Source organism: Camelus ferus, chromosome 2 (assembly GCF_009834535.1).
Source record: "Camelus ferus isolate YT-003-E chromosome 2, BCGSAC_Cfer_1.0, whole genome shotgun sequence".
NCBI classification, from domain to species: Eukaryota; Metazoa; Chordata; class Mammalia; order Artiodactyla; family Camelidae; genus Camelus; species Camelus ferus.
This window is the reverse complement of record NC_045697.1, coordinates 14516122-14531447: the sequence shown is the minus strand read 5'-3', so window position 1 is coordinate 14531447 and position 15326 is coordinate 14516122. Positions and strand designations below refer to the sequence as shown.

Genomic DNA, 15326 nt, shown 5'->3' with positions numbered 1-15326 from the left:
TTCTAAAATACGAATTTGATGCTGTCTTGCCTCTGCTTACAAATTTTCATTGGTCCTAGTGCTTTCAAGATAAAAAAGCAGACTCCATTAGCATGCTCAAAGAGCCTTTGTGATCTGGGTCCTGCTTGCCTTAGCAGTCTCATCTCGTGAAATACAATTTATTCCCATCCAAAATGTCCTCTCTGTGTTTCTCCTGCTCAAATATGTGAGCCACTAAGTTCTTACCCATGTCTAAGAACCTACTTTTCCCTCCACCAGCAACACATTTTCTCCATCTTTGACCCTGCTCATCCTTAAAATCTATCAGCTCAGATAGTATCTATTTTTTTTTTTCAGCAAACCTGTTCAAATTCAAATATGGGTTAAGTGTCTGTCTAAGGAGCTCCCATGCTGAACCACCATTGCTCTCATTACAATATTATAGCAGTCTGCCTACTTCCCTAAAAATTGCCATTGGACTGGAGGCTTCATGAGAGCAGGGGCTAACTCACTTGTGTGGATGGTACCCCCAGCTCCTGCATCCAAGTTAGGCACAGACTGAATGGTCAGTAATACTTGTAGAATTATCTTGGATTCAATGGAAAAACAGAAGCATCATAGTTGAAAATCATTTTAAGCATTACCTTCCCCTTTCAGGAGTGCACTCCAGTCCTCTGTACATACATCTACAAACCACCTCCCCATGCACATACATATGCACATTTTGACCAACCTCAGACTAATTTGTACTAGGACCACATTTTAACTTGGAGAATGATTGGGTTTCTCCATTTAACACAATGGTCCATCCTTTCCTTGAAGCTCAATTGTTTCTTGGCTCTCGTGAGAATATTACTTTCTGAAATCTCCTGAGATCTCTCTCACCACTCTTGCTCTGGCACATTTGGCTCCTCTTTCACATAGACTGTTGATTCCTTGCTCTTATTCACTCTTGTCACTTTATCTCCCTACTTGTTCCTGTTTCTGTTTTCACCTAGAGATGATGACTTGGAGTGGCTGTCCAAACCCTCAAGAATTTCCTTTCTCCTAAAAGGACCACCAACCTTAGGAGTGAGTCCCCAGTGCTCTTCTGCACTCAGTGATCTGCCATAACTGATTGATGCAGGCGTATCTGCAGGTGGACTTTCCTATTTGAAATTTGGAGTTGGATAGATGCCATGCTCGAGAGTGCCAGAGATAAGTTAAGTGCAGCCCTCTCAACTAGAGGTCTAGAAACTACTGCTGCAGGCCACCCAGAGCTGCCTTCCTTCTGCCCCTTCCTCAGTCTGGGCTATTCAGTTCTGACTTCAAGTTTATGAGTTATCCTTGCATCCTTTCAGTATATTTCCACCACCTTTTTTATTTTTTCACTAGTCAGTTCCAGTAGTATGTTGATGAATGAATCCACCATGATCCACAGTCAGTTCAGATCACCTTTGATACCTCCTTCACACTGTTCTGCTTCACCCTGTTCTGCCAGGTTCATCTCTGCACCTGTGCTAGTCTCTGTGCTCATCCCTGTTCCTTTCTGCCCACCAAGAGGACCTCTGACTTAGACCTTTGCAGTAGCCAACTCACGGCCTTCTTGTCTTCAGTTTTTCTCTTTTCTCTCATTGCTGTGGTTGCTTTTGTTTTTATTATGAGCAGATGAAGCAAACAGGACACTGTTGTGATTATGCCACTCTACTGTCCAGAAACATTTATTAGAGCATCATTATTCAACTCTCTTATAGGTACTTGTAATTCTTCATAATCTGACCTCCTCCACATGTCTGATGAGTTCTCTCGTGAACCCAGTGTCCCATAAAATTAGGTTAGTTGCCAATCTCTGATCATGACTATTGTTGAGGCAATTTATGTGATTTCAAATGCCTGCATGAGTGAGGAACACTGTCTTATGCCATTCATCCTTTCATTCATTGATTCATTCAACAAATAGTTATGAAAAACCTGTGGTCACCAAGCACTCTTCTAGCAGCTGGACATAATGTGACAAAGTATTCCATACGAATGGAAAGAGATAGGCAATGCGTGAGCTAACAAACATGTGAAAAAATACTCCAGGGAAAGTGGTGAGTGCTCTGGAGAAAAAACACGGCAATTTGATAGAGACTGACTGGCAGTGGGGACAGGAGACACAGTATTTCTGGTCAAGGAGACTCCCTCTTAACAGACAGCATTTGAGCCTAGCAGGGCTGAGTGATGAGAAAGAGCGAGAAATAAGGAGACAGCCTTGGGGTAGTGAGTATTCCACACAGAGGGATCATGAAGCACAAAAGCCTTAGGCAGGAATAATCTTGGTTTATTCAGAGAATTGAAAGACTGTGTGAAGAGAGAACTGTGGTTGGGGATGGGGAGGAGGGGGTGAAATTGGTCTCAGTTGAGATCAGAGGGAGGCCAAGACATGGTGAGAGCTTGATTGTTATCCCAATGTCATGGACAGCTATTGGAAGGCCATGAGCAGGGAAGTTACATGAAAAATATACTCTTTATCCAGGTACTGTGTGAAAAATACACTGTAGAGATGTGGGAGTGAAAGCAGGAAGGTCAGAGGGAATGTGTCAATGGTGGCTTGGATCTAGGGCTATATTAGCAGATTTAGTAAGAGATAGTCAGAGAAAGGTTGTATTTTTATGGTGGAGCCAACCGGATTTGTTGATTGGATTATATTGAGGGGTTTTGCATATTTAGCGTATAGTAGATGATAAATGTTGTTGATTGACTCATTGAAAAAAATGATTGAACAACTATGAAGGTCAAACTCAGACTCTATAAAATCCCTGATGGACCTCAACCCTCCCTTCCCTATTCCTCTTCCTCCTGTAAATCCCCGCTGCACTTAAAACATACTTTCTCATGAACACTAATATTCTTCCTTGGATGTAGTGACACACATGCATTCCTTGCCTCCTCCTGAACTGTAAGCTTCTTCGTAATATTTATCCCCCATAGTCCCCTACATATTTTGCATGGCATACAGTCAGTGTCAACTGTTCTAAAGAATGAATAAATACATGAATGACATGAGATAGAAATGATGTGAAGGTCAGATTTCTCAAGTGAAGAAATGATCACTGAGCTATGGCACCTGAAATCTGAGGATCTTTCCAGACAGATTGAACAGTTTGGCAGTTCAGTTAGCTTAGGCTCTGCCTCGCTTGGAAGCTCAGGACTAGCTGAGGGACTAAGAGTGGCTCTGTTTTAAAGAACCAAGCCCGGGGGGCCAACATGAGGCTGGCTTGTGGGAATGAGGACGGAGTCTCATGGCTCACTTGGTCTCGTACCAGAAAAAGTGGTTAAGGGTCTTAACCATTTTGACTTGCAATTTCTTCATTTGTCAAATAGGTGTAATAATAGAAACACCTCAGAGATGGCTTGTGAAGAAATTCTAATGACTCTTACAAATAGAGCACTTGCCATATGCTCTGCAATGGCCTGAATGCTTTAGCTGTACTGTGCACTAACCCATTTATTGCTCCTGACAGCACCAGGAGGTATGCAATTTTATTACTCCCATTTCATATATCACTGAAATAAAGCACTTCCTTATTACAGCACCCAATATGGAGAAACCACTCTGTAAATACTAGAGCAGAAAACAAAAAACAACAACAAACCCCAAACTGGATATGGAGCCAAACACCTAGTTTTAAAACCCAATTTTGCTGCTTGTTTCTGGATTAAAAAAACTCTCATATCCTCAATGCTCTCATTTTTTTTTTTTTTAATTTAACAAACAGGTATGAAGAATAAGTGAGACAAAGTCCGGAAAAGTGAAAATACACATAAAATTACAACAAAACCCTGGATAAATGTAGATTTTTGGAAAGGGCTAGGGTTGTTTTTTAACTCAGGCGTGTGAGAACCAGCCCATCTGAGTGCACATTCCTTAGGGGACAGCATCAGAGGGTCTCTGCAGGGGAAATCCCCTCATTTACCACAGCTTTGTTATTGCAGTGAAAAGTCTTTCTGAAAGTCATGGTCTATGACTCGTTCATGTCCAGAGGACTGACAACTTTAAGTAAAAATGAAAACCTCTGTAGCTGAAGATCGTGGTTCATTTCTAGTCTTATCCATCCTGGGGTGTCTGGGCGAGTTAATTGGAGTGTTACGTGTGAGTGCCTTTTCCCAGTTAAGAAGTGCCTTTACCGCCATTATGTTTTGTGATCCTCCTAGAAATTCTGTAAAGGAACGTTATCCCAGTTCTGTCTACTTTGAGGTTCTGTCTCCTGTAACTCCTAGGTTAGTTTTGGGCTCACAGGAAATACCTTCTCTGCATCTAATTGCTTCTGACCACTAAAATGAAAGCAGAATGTCCCTTGGTTTGATCATTAGCTTTTATCTTCCAAACTGTTTGCTGTTCCTTTTTAATACTTTGAAACATACTTTCTTCAGTCCTTTCTTAGTGAAAATTGGAAGTTCAAAGATAGAAATGCTAATTAAATCTGCCCTTTGCTTCTCAAAGACAAGGTTCTTTTTATGTATATTAAACACACACACACACACACACACACACACACACATACACACACATCTCTTAATTGGCTTGCTCCTGATGAAGTCGAGTCTATTTTTGTGGGTTTCAATTTAAGGTAGCTTTTCTTTTCTTATTTAAAAGGGTGTTTTCTGTTCAAAGTAATTTGTATATTATGAACTGAGTGATAGGCAGAATGATGGTCCCTCAAAGACAACCACATTCTAATTTCCAAAACCCATGGATATGCTAGGTTGCATGGCAAGGGTAATTAAAGATGCAGATGGAATTAAGGTTGCTAATTATCTGACCTTAACGTAGGAAGATTATCCTTGATTATCCAGATAGGCCTGATGGATTCACAGGGATAAATGGAAGAAAGAGGCAAAAGAATGCAGTTCAGAATGATGTTGTCTGAGAGAGACTTAATTGTCCATTGTTGGCATTGAAGATGGAGGTGGCCACTAGCCAAGGAACAAGAGCAGACTCTAGAACCTGGAAAACCCGAGGGAACAGATTCTTTCCTAGAGCCTCCTGGAGGAGTGCAACCCTGCCAGCACCTTGAATTTAGCCCAATGAGACCCATTTCAGACTTTCAACCTCCAGCGCTGAAAGATGGCATTGTTTTAAGCCACCAACTTTGTGTTTGTCACAGCAGCAGTAGGAAATTAGTACAGACTGATTTTAGCACTATTGACAACGTGAGCATAATGATAGGAAACAAGCGATCTCCAGCAGCGATAAGCTGCAACACTGATTGACTAGAAGTTCTGAAAGACATGTAATTCTCAGAGGAGAAATGATTCCATTTCCAGCTTTTTAAGCCTCTGTTTTTGGAGCTAAGTTAGAAAGAAAACTTATCCTTTGCCTCTTTTAAAAAAAAAAAATAAAGTTTAGTACTTCTTGCCAAAGAGATTTGCTGAGATGCGGGCCCCAGTTTCACCGGCTGCTAGCCTGAAGCAGATCTTGGCAGCTAGACATAAATGTGTCTGATTTGGAGGTACCAACAACAGCTAGCACTCATGAGCAGCATCCGAACATATGTAACATTAGGCCTGACCTTCATCAAGCTGAATGATGCTCTATCCTTGTTGACCTGCCAATCCCCGGAAGAAGCTGCTCTTTAGTGTGGAGTTTTCTGATCTCCTCACTAGGAGGACTCCCTCTCTTCTGTATGCATGGTCCTGCCTTGCTTATATCTTAGCTATTACATAGACACCTTAAATTCCTGTTATAGTGGAAAGAGCACTGAACTGAGGTTCCAGAGACCTGGCCATGAATCCTGGCTGTCAGATCCTGCCCAGTCACTTCAGAGAACTAGCATTTAGGGACGAATGCCTACCATGGCCCATACCCTGCATCCTAAACATCTTTTGTATAGACATTCACTAAGCCTTGTTCATCACCCAGCACACCAAGGTCAGTGCAAAGGGGGCTTCTCTAGTCACTGGGGCCTCACCTATTCTAGCCTGGCAGATGAGGGAAGTGATCCCAGTGATAATTGTGTGTGTGTGTGTGAGAGAGAGAGAGAGAGAGAGGAATTAAAGAAGGAAGGAAGGAAAAAAGGAAAGAAGGAAGGAAGAGAAAGGAAGGAAAGAAGAAAGAAAAAAAGAAGAAAAAATTAAGTGAATAAACAAACAAATAAGAAGGAGTTAGAAGTGTTCTCAGAAAAGGAAGTATTCTCAGAGTTGTACACAACTCTACACAACAAAACCTGGTCAAGATAATCATTCAGTGTCTCCTGAGATTTGGAATGGATTTAGGTCTAAATCAGTTGGGCTTGCTTTCCCAAAGTGCTGCCGTGGGACAGGAAAGGAGCCAATGCAGCTGAGAGCACAGGAGTCAATCTAGGAATCTTGTGCCTAAGAACTGAACCGAGCTGACGAAGTGATAAATCTAAGGCAGCAGAGTCCTTCCCCAGGTGAAAGAGAAGGCAGCTTAGGGCCAAGAAACAGACACTGAGCGCGGGGCCCGAGGCCCAGCTATGGCCAGTGCAGTACCCACGGAGATGCAATTTGTCACACTTTTAAAACCACCTGCTCTATTTCCAAGGTCATTTGAAGCTTACAACTGAGAAAGTGGAGCCAAAAGGATGTTCTGCATGTCTAGGTACAGAGACCCCTGAGACCAGTGGACGAGGGAGGTGGGACTAATTTAGGCAGGAATAACCCTTTGCTCATCCCTTTCCCATAGCCTCATTTACTTCTGTTTCAGATCCCACCTCCCTGGATGTCTCTGAGAATCTAGCAAACAGAAAACAGGCCACGTTCAGCTTCTGAATCTCTCATGGTGGCTGGCATAGAGGATTGCTCATCTTTCCTCACTCTCATTTCTCCCTCCCCCTTTTCTTCCTCTCTTCTCTCTCCCCTTTAACTTTCCCCCTTCCCCCCCTCCAATCCCGAGCCCCTTCCCTTACCTCATTTCTCTTTTCCTTGCTTCCAGGAAAGAACTTGATAGTAAGCATTTATACTTCAGTATGAAATTAATGCCACAACACATCTTTATGGATACTATTTGCTTTTTAAATCTTACTTCTCTTTGTTTAATGGGGCTACAATGAGAACAAAACAAAAATAGTGGTGTTTACATATACCTCCCCAGGGGTATAAAAGCACTGGCTTTAAAGTGAAAATTCCTGTGGTTAAATCCCAACTCCCTGACTTCTAGCATGTTATTGTTAGAGAGGAAAATCTTTTTCTCTACCATCTTATGTTTAGTAACTGAAGGCCTTCAAATTATACTGACAAAGGACAGATTAACAGAAATAAGGCATTCAATTTTTATTAATATTTATGTGCATATACATTCAGAGAAAAGAAGCAAAACTCAAAAGAAGCAGCTAGATTCTGGGGCTTAGGTACCATTTTAGCAAAAGAAAGGGAGTTGGGGCTTTAAGGGATGATAAATTGTTGGGAAGTATATGAGGGGCATTAATAGAGGATAAGATTTCTATGCAGTTAGGTTTGTTTATGCAGACTGATCACGGTGATGACTTTCTGTCTCCCATGATAAGAGTTGCTCTCTGATTCTTGGCGCAGAAGAGTGAGAGGGCAGCTTCACAAAATAAAATGCATGTATGCCCTGCCTTTAGGTAGGTAACAGGAGGGCAGAGAACTTTTCTTGCTCTGCTGACTCTCAGTTACCTTCAGCTCAACATAATCCTTATGCCAAAGTGGCATATTTTTAAGTGGCATATTCTGACCCCTTTCATAATCTTGTGCAAGTTACTGTTAATGAAAAATCAATAAATGGTCTATAGCAAAGAATAAGAAAGAGTTTTATTCAAGCCAAGCTGAAGACGATCGCCCAGGAGACAGCCTCTCAGATAGCACTGAGAAACTGCTCCACTGAGGCGTGGTTTTCAGCATAGTGTTGTACAAAGAAGGTACATCAAGTATAGCAGGCAGGACATTCTTTCCAAATTCCGGGGAAGAAGTGTGGTTACGGATTAGCACATGCACAGCAGTTCAGCATGACCCTGGCATCTGGAAAGGGGATACGGACTATTAATATTGAGGTCACCAGAAGAGAGGCAATGATCTGTATCTTCATTGTGAGCCTTCTTTATCAGAGGATAATGCATTCTTTTTTTAACAAGTGAAGCAAATATACAATGTATGCTTGATAGGCCATAAATCAGGCCCTCTAAGTTCACATAGTTCAAATAAAGTTCAAGCTGAATCATGTAAAACCAAAATGACTTTCTTTATACCTAGGTAAGTGAAAATTTGAAAAATTTCTCCATCATTTCCCCCTTTTGATAGCAAAATTTTAGATAGAAAGTATTAATGATCAAAATTTTGTCCTTTGATGCCAGTGGGTCCATCATGTCCATGGATATGAAGCCTCTTTTATCTCTGGATTTGCATAGTCATCTATGTTGGGGGTTAATTATATACAGTGAACAGGATTAAAGGTATGTGCTGACAGGGAAACATCTTATAGATGCTACATTTTATCAACTACGTCAGATTATCTCACAGACATCGTATGTGTGATTTTTAAGAATAATTTTAAAGGAATATTAATACATGTTACATGAATGATAATTATTTATGTAGAGTTATATATATGATCAAGATATGTGGTCATCATTAATTTTTTCTGAGGCTTGGTTACACAGTAGGTAATTATCCAAGAAACAACAATCCTATAAAACAGACAGGCTATAAATAATATAGTTAATAACATTAATAAAGTTATAAGTAGAGATTTAAGTCATGAGCTTCTAAAACCAAACTGGTTTTTTTAAAAGTTCACCAAGACTGGAAAGTGGTTCACCTAAGGCAGAAGTCTGATTTTTCATGTAGGTCATTAAATGTGTTATATTAGAGGAGGCATCTGGTAGAAAACAGCAGAAAAACATAGCACTCAGTTTGAATTACGGTACAGGTGACTTCTTGGGACACTGTAGGGATGTCAAGAGCCATGTGGTGTCATTATACTGCTTTTCTGATCATGGATATCTCAAGAATTTAGTAGGCCAATGGCCTGATTACCATTGTTCAAGGCTTGTTGAATGAATTTTATTAGGGCCTTGATGTGAGTGTTTATGTCTTCCAATCCTGTGAAAGGCACAAAAGTAGCTGCCAAATGGTCATGCCAATGGAATGTCAATTTTTTTCTTTTTTTTGTCCACTGGGCATGCATTAAGGGTAAATATGCTGGAGTTACATCTAAATTGGTATGCATGTTCCCTTAAACGGAAGGAAATCCTAGGATACATCTTCCTATGCATCCTGGCAGAAGCCAGGGCCACAGATTGGCACCACAGAGTCACCGAGTTCCATTAGGTGAAACGTAGTATATTCCTGGTTGTGTAACCCAATCTGACCCAAACCAATCACTGTCTTTAAGGGAAGTGATATTGTTAGCATTTTTGTGAGGCACACAGCTTAATATTCTAGTGTCATTAGGCTGATTATCCTTAGTATGATTTAGTTGTTCCCAACATAGGGAAGCTCTTAAAATTAAACAGTGATAGCCTGGTGTTAGCCATATAAATCCATCCCAAAGCTGAGAGAGGATCCCTCCTAATAACTGGGAAGTTATGTTCTTTGACCAAACTTTAGCTCATTGTTCAGACTAAGCTTGGGTAACATTAAGAGAGAATTCATATTTATCGCCAAAAGTCAGAACAATTATGACTGATTGACCACATGAGAAAATCCCATCTAGTAATAGCAATAGTAGCCTGAACAGAATTATAACTTCTTTCTTCTAGGGTAAGTTTTCTAAGGGCCATCCAATCAGAGACTTGGAGACGAAAAACCCACCAAGTAAGCTAGAAGTGCTGTACATCAGTAATTGAGTACAAACCTAACAACTCAGTTGGTTCTTAAAATCAGCGTAAGACTGTACCTATGACAGAAAAAACATTTAATTCATGGGCAAAATCCTCCCCAAATAAGAAACTATTATAATTAAGCATATGGGTCGGGTCTGGCATCTTAGGTTAGCTGTGTGCCTCTGCTGTTGTCTTCTTCTCATCCTGGTTTGTGGATACCTGTCTTGGTCAGTTGAATACATGTATCAGAAACCAATGCCAGAGTCCAATCAGGTGGAGGAACCTTTTTTAAATGAGACATGTGAATCCATGAATGGATGCCTTTCAGTTTGCCTGTGCATGGACTAATTAATAATACCCGATAAGGTCCTTTCTATTGTGGCTGCAAATAATCTTTTATCTGATGGGTTTTTTTTTTTCCAGTAAACAAAATCTCCAGGTTATAATCCACAGTCCTTAAGGCTTCTGTCTCCTGAGAACTCACTAAAACTAGAGTTAGCTACCAATTTTTTTTATTTCTTTTAAGTGCCTTAATGAGACCCTGAAAATAATGTAGTATGTCTCCCTTGAAACAGGTATGGGTGAAGATTTCCAAAATATTGTTTTCTCATAAAACCATTTTTTTCAGATGCCAAATGAGTTAAAGGATGTACGTGTTGGAGTAACAGCAATTGTTCTCCAACAGACACCATAAGCTTTTTATCAAGTCCAAATTATATTTGTGTGATGAGGCAAAAAATTCCCCCTTTTTGTTGCCACATATTTTTCTCTTCTTTAATGGCAATTTCTTGAGCCTGTAGAAGGAAATCTTTTACTGGGTTAGCAAGGTTAACAGAGACATTCTCTAGGCTGGACAGGATGAGTATTTAAAGCTGCCTGTTTGGCTGCAGCATCACCAAACTAATTTCCTTTAGCTTCCAGAGTGTCAGATTTGGAATGCCCTGGTGTTTTAGTAATTGCTAACTGTTTCAGCAGTAATAACAATTAACAACCTTGGCAATCTGTTTTCCATTTTTAGGTTTTCTTGAAGAGGTTAAAAATCTCATTGTTTCCATAGCATTCCAAAGTCATGTACCACTCCAAAAGGATAGTGATTGCCAGTATAAACATTCACTATCTGGTCTTCAGCTAGTTTACAAGCTTGGGTTAAGATAAGATAATTAATTCAGCTTGTTGTGCTGACTTTGTTTCTGGTAAATAAAAGCCTTTGATTATATTCACTGTGGACATTATCACATTTCCAGCTCGGTAATGTCCCTGGTCATCCTTTAAGTAGGACCCATCTATAAATAAAACTAGTTCAGCATTATCAATAGGAACTTCTTGTAAATTATTCCTAGAAGAAAGAAAATAAACTGTTAATAAAAATACAGTCCTGGTTGTTTTCTTCCTGTGGTACTGGAAGCAAACTGAGTAAAGGGCATAAGCAGTTAAAGGAGACCGCATTACTATTTCTTCAGTAGCTTTACATGAGAGCCGCTGCTGAAACAGTCCTCATACATGGTGGAAATCTTTTGCTACCTAGTCTAATTTAGTTTTGGAGCATAAAAGCAAGTCATCTATAAGCATTTTATAGAGTAAGACAATGACTATAAATTACAAAATCTTAAAATGCATGGTTAAAGACCTGCCTACAATGCAGTTATTTAGGAAATCTGGCTATTTCTGTGACATACACCATTTTAAGATAATAACTAGAATTATGACTGATAACATACCAGGACATTTCAAATTTTAGGAACTTTATATAATTTATAGAACATTTATATTAATAACATTCATCCATATAGTATAACCTAAGAAGATGCATCACCATTCATTTGACAATGTTTCCCATATAATGTAACCTTCCAAATAAGCCTAATTAGTTTAATATCTCTCTTTGAGTTGTGTAGCGGCCCTCTGAAGCATCCCAAAGTTAGCTAGAGGTCAAAAGAACTTCATTTAGAATGTGATTTGCAGAATTTTGTCAAAGATATCAAAGCAATGAGGTCTGGATATCAGAAGAATTCACCAAAGCACAAGGAGAAATCTGAGAAGCCAGGAGCCTGTGTTGGTACCACGTGCTAGTCCAAAGTAGATTCCAGGTGACCTCAGGTGGATTTCTCTGACATCCTGTCTACTCTGCCAAGCAGTGTTGATGGAAACTCAATAACCAGTTTATAGCTAAGATTAAGAAAGTTTTATTCAATCCAAGCTGAAGACTGTAGCACAGGAGACAGCCTCAGCACTCTGAGAAATTGCTCCATTGAAGCATGGTTTTTAGCAGTCTTACACCTGGCTAGAACAAAGAACACACATCAAGCATGGAAGGGGTTATTCTTCCAAAAATTCAACGGAGAGGTTCAGTTACAGATTAGCAATACACAATGGGGCAGAATGATCCTGGTGTCTGGGAAGGGGACAAGAAGCATTAATATTGGCATCGCAGGAAGAGAAGCAATGATCTGTATCTTCAACATGAGCATTCTTTACCATGGGATTTGACTATCTTTCCTTTAATGAGTAAAGCAGATGTACAGTGTATGTTTGATAGGCCATAAATCAGGCCCTGCAAACTCACATGGCTCACATAAAGTTCAGGCTGAACCACATAAAACCAAAATGGCTTCTCCTGTACTCAGTATGTGAAAATTTGAAAATTTTCTCCACCGTTACTTAAGCTTTTGCATTTCGATGTCCTGTTTAAAATGGTGTTAACCATATTACCTATCCTATCAGGATATTGTGATGATTTGATGACATAGTTTATGTAATACACATATAACAAGGATTCAAAATTATTTTGGTCCTAATTATAAGATAATAAAGAAAGGGTCATCATTATATCATCCTTGATAATCACTGCCCTAAAGCCAGCTCATGGTAGTGGTATGTGGCAGACACCTTCTAGAGAGAGAGCACATGGAAAGGATTGTGACATCAAAGATGAAGTTGTATGTCCTATTAAACTGGGGAACCCAGGAACCCACTCAGTGTAAGTCAGAAAGGCCAGGAAAAGGAAATTAGAGCAGGCAATAAAAATCGTAAATCACAAGGAAAGATTGTATTCTTATGAAAATTTTCTAGTTGCATTTCCAAATAATCTGTCAATTTGCTTATATGAAGATTATATACTCCACGTGCTTTGATCATAAGACACGTGAGACCTCTCATCAAGACATTGGTGCAATGTTGCTGGAAGTTTCTTAAAGTGGAAGGTACTCCCTTACCACTATCTTATGGATTCAATGGGGCACTCAACCCAGAAGGCTGGATGTTTAATTGTTTAATGGACAACTGTATACATATTTTAAAGAAATGCATGCCAGGTGCACTTACTAACCTTTCAGAATGAGCCCCACGGCTAAGTGAAATAGCTTGAGTCCTGACATGTTTGAGAGGAAAGTTTGTCTGGAGAACATACAGGGATATTTCCAAGTAATTGAGGAGCCCAAGATGGAGGTATGTGGTACACTTTGGTTGGAGATGAAGGTTGGGGGTAGAAAAGAGGGCACCAGAGGTGAGTAGCTTTCATCATTTTGGTGAGAAAGAGTTAAGTCAGTTAATATACATATAAAAATTTTAGAGTAGTGCCTGACATAAGTTCTCCGTAAATGCTACCGGCTATTATTGTGGAGTAAATCAGATATAAATTCTGATTGTGCCCCTTGTTGAATGGGACTTTGTGGAAATAATGTAATCTCAAAAGCCCTTGGTTTTTATTTTTCTTTAAACAAGGAATAGCAGCATCCAAGTCTGGTTTGCGGTAAGTTTAAATGAATTTGTACATGTAAAGCACATAGCATGGTGCCTGGCTTAGAGTGAGCAGGAGTGAAGGGGTAGCTTATTCCTTTGATATTTCTTTCCTTTTGCTGGACACCCCTTAACATGTAAAGAAGGGGGTGAGCCTGGGAATGAGGAGAAAATCAGAGCATATTTTAATATAACAAACTGGGTTGGGGCTAGCGAATGACTGCAAAAAATGATAGAGCCTAAACAGAAAGTTTTTTTTTAAAAAATAATATTCAGCCAATTATTCTTTCCCAAAACGCCCCTAGGAAAACACTCTTGTCCAGGTGTTCCCCATTCCCCTAGACTTCTCAGATGAAGTATGAATTTCTTTGATGGTGTTATTACCTTACAAAATCCTACTCTGGGGTCTGCACATGAGAGAGCCCATGTTGTTCTTTGAGAGCTGGAAGATCTTATAGCTGGAGCCACCAGGAGGAGCTCAGAAAACCAAGTGGTAAAGGTAGCTAATGTAGACAGGAAAGGGCTCGTCTCAGGACTCTTCAGCTGGTGGATCCTACACTGAGAATCCCATTGTTCTGCCTGGAATCAATAAAATCATATCCTTGGGTCTTTATGTGATTTTCAAGGATGGTCGGGATTTCTTTCCTGGAAAATGGGATGTGGCAATTTTAAAATACTTTGCCTTAACTCTATAAATCAAAAGTTCAGTTTACAAATATTTGCTGAAATCTGCTGAGAAGCATAAAGGGAGAAGAATAAATCTGGGAGTCAGACAAAGGGATGTTTGAAATCTGGATCTATTTATTACTTTCTCACTGCATGACCTTGGCCAGGTCACTTAACCTCTCTGTACCATAGTTGTTTTCAATAATATGGTATTGTGTAGGATTAAAAAAAGACAGTCACAGTAGACCTGACCTAATTCATTTCTGTAACTTTTTTTTTTTAACTTTTGACTTCCTATAGCTATATGTTGATGGGGATTTCAGAGAATGGTTACTTGAAACATTTATTTCCCCATGAACTACTGAGAACTGCTTCCTCATCGTTGGCTAGGTAACACAGCTGAAAACAACATGTTTAGATGGATAGATGCATGGGCAGATTGATAGAAAGATGTCTCCCATAAACATATTATCCAAAATGAAAAGCACCATTTTAAGAGCCAACTTGATGACCTAAGTATATTCCTGGTGTCCAGAGGAGAAAAATAGCCCTGTGGGCTTGGGTATTAAGGAAATCTTCATGGGGAGAAGACTGGAATGAGATCTGGGAGCAGGGAGGAGTAGCAGGACTAGAGAAGAGCAAAGTCACATCATCCTTCTAGACTCAGCAGAGCCTCTGTCATGATCCCAAAACTACCCTGTGCCGAGCAGGGCAACACCCGGGACTGGGCTCGGCCCTCCACAATCTCAGTTACCTCTCACATCTACCGTGAGAAGAAGGCAGCTGCATTCCCATCTTGAGTTTAGAAAAATGAGAATCAGAGATGGAGTGGTTTCCCTAGCTCACAAAACAAGCAATTGACAGAACCAGGACTTACCCCAAGTCTACCTGCCCTGAAACCTGTGTATGACATAGTAGTCCTACTGACAATGCCAGCTACCATTACTGATGGTCACCTCTATGAGGTCTCCTTCCCGTTGCCACCACCCACCTTTCCCCAGGTGGAGCTGACTTTCCCTTCTTGTGCTTCCACTGTACCCTCAAAGACATCTACTCAAGTGCTGGTGCATTTATTGGTCACATTCGAATTCATGCCTGCCTCCTTTATTAACCTATAACTCCCTAAAGGATAGGTTTGAACACTATTTCCCATTTTATCATAATAAATGTTAGAGGATAACTGAA

At 40.1% G+C, this 15326-nt stretch overlaps 1 protein-coding gene across 4 annotated transcripts in view; it reads left to right on the top strand.

Annotated features, from left to right (window-relative positions):
- Positions 1-15326, top strand: part of KCNIP4 (potassium voltage-gated channel interacting protein 4) — an 813618-nt gene that overhangs the window by 588571 nt on the left and 209721 nt on the right. The gene's annotated exons all lie outside the window — the stretch shown is intronic.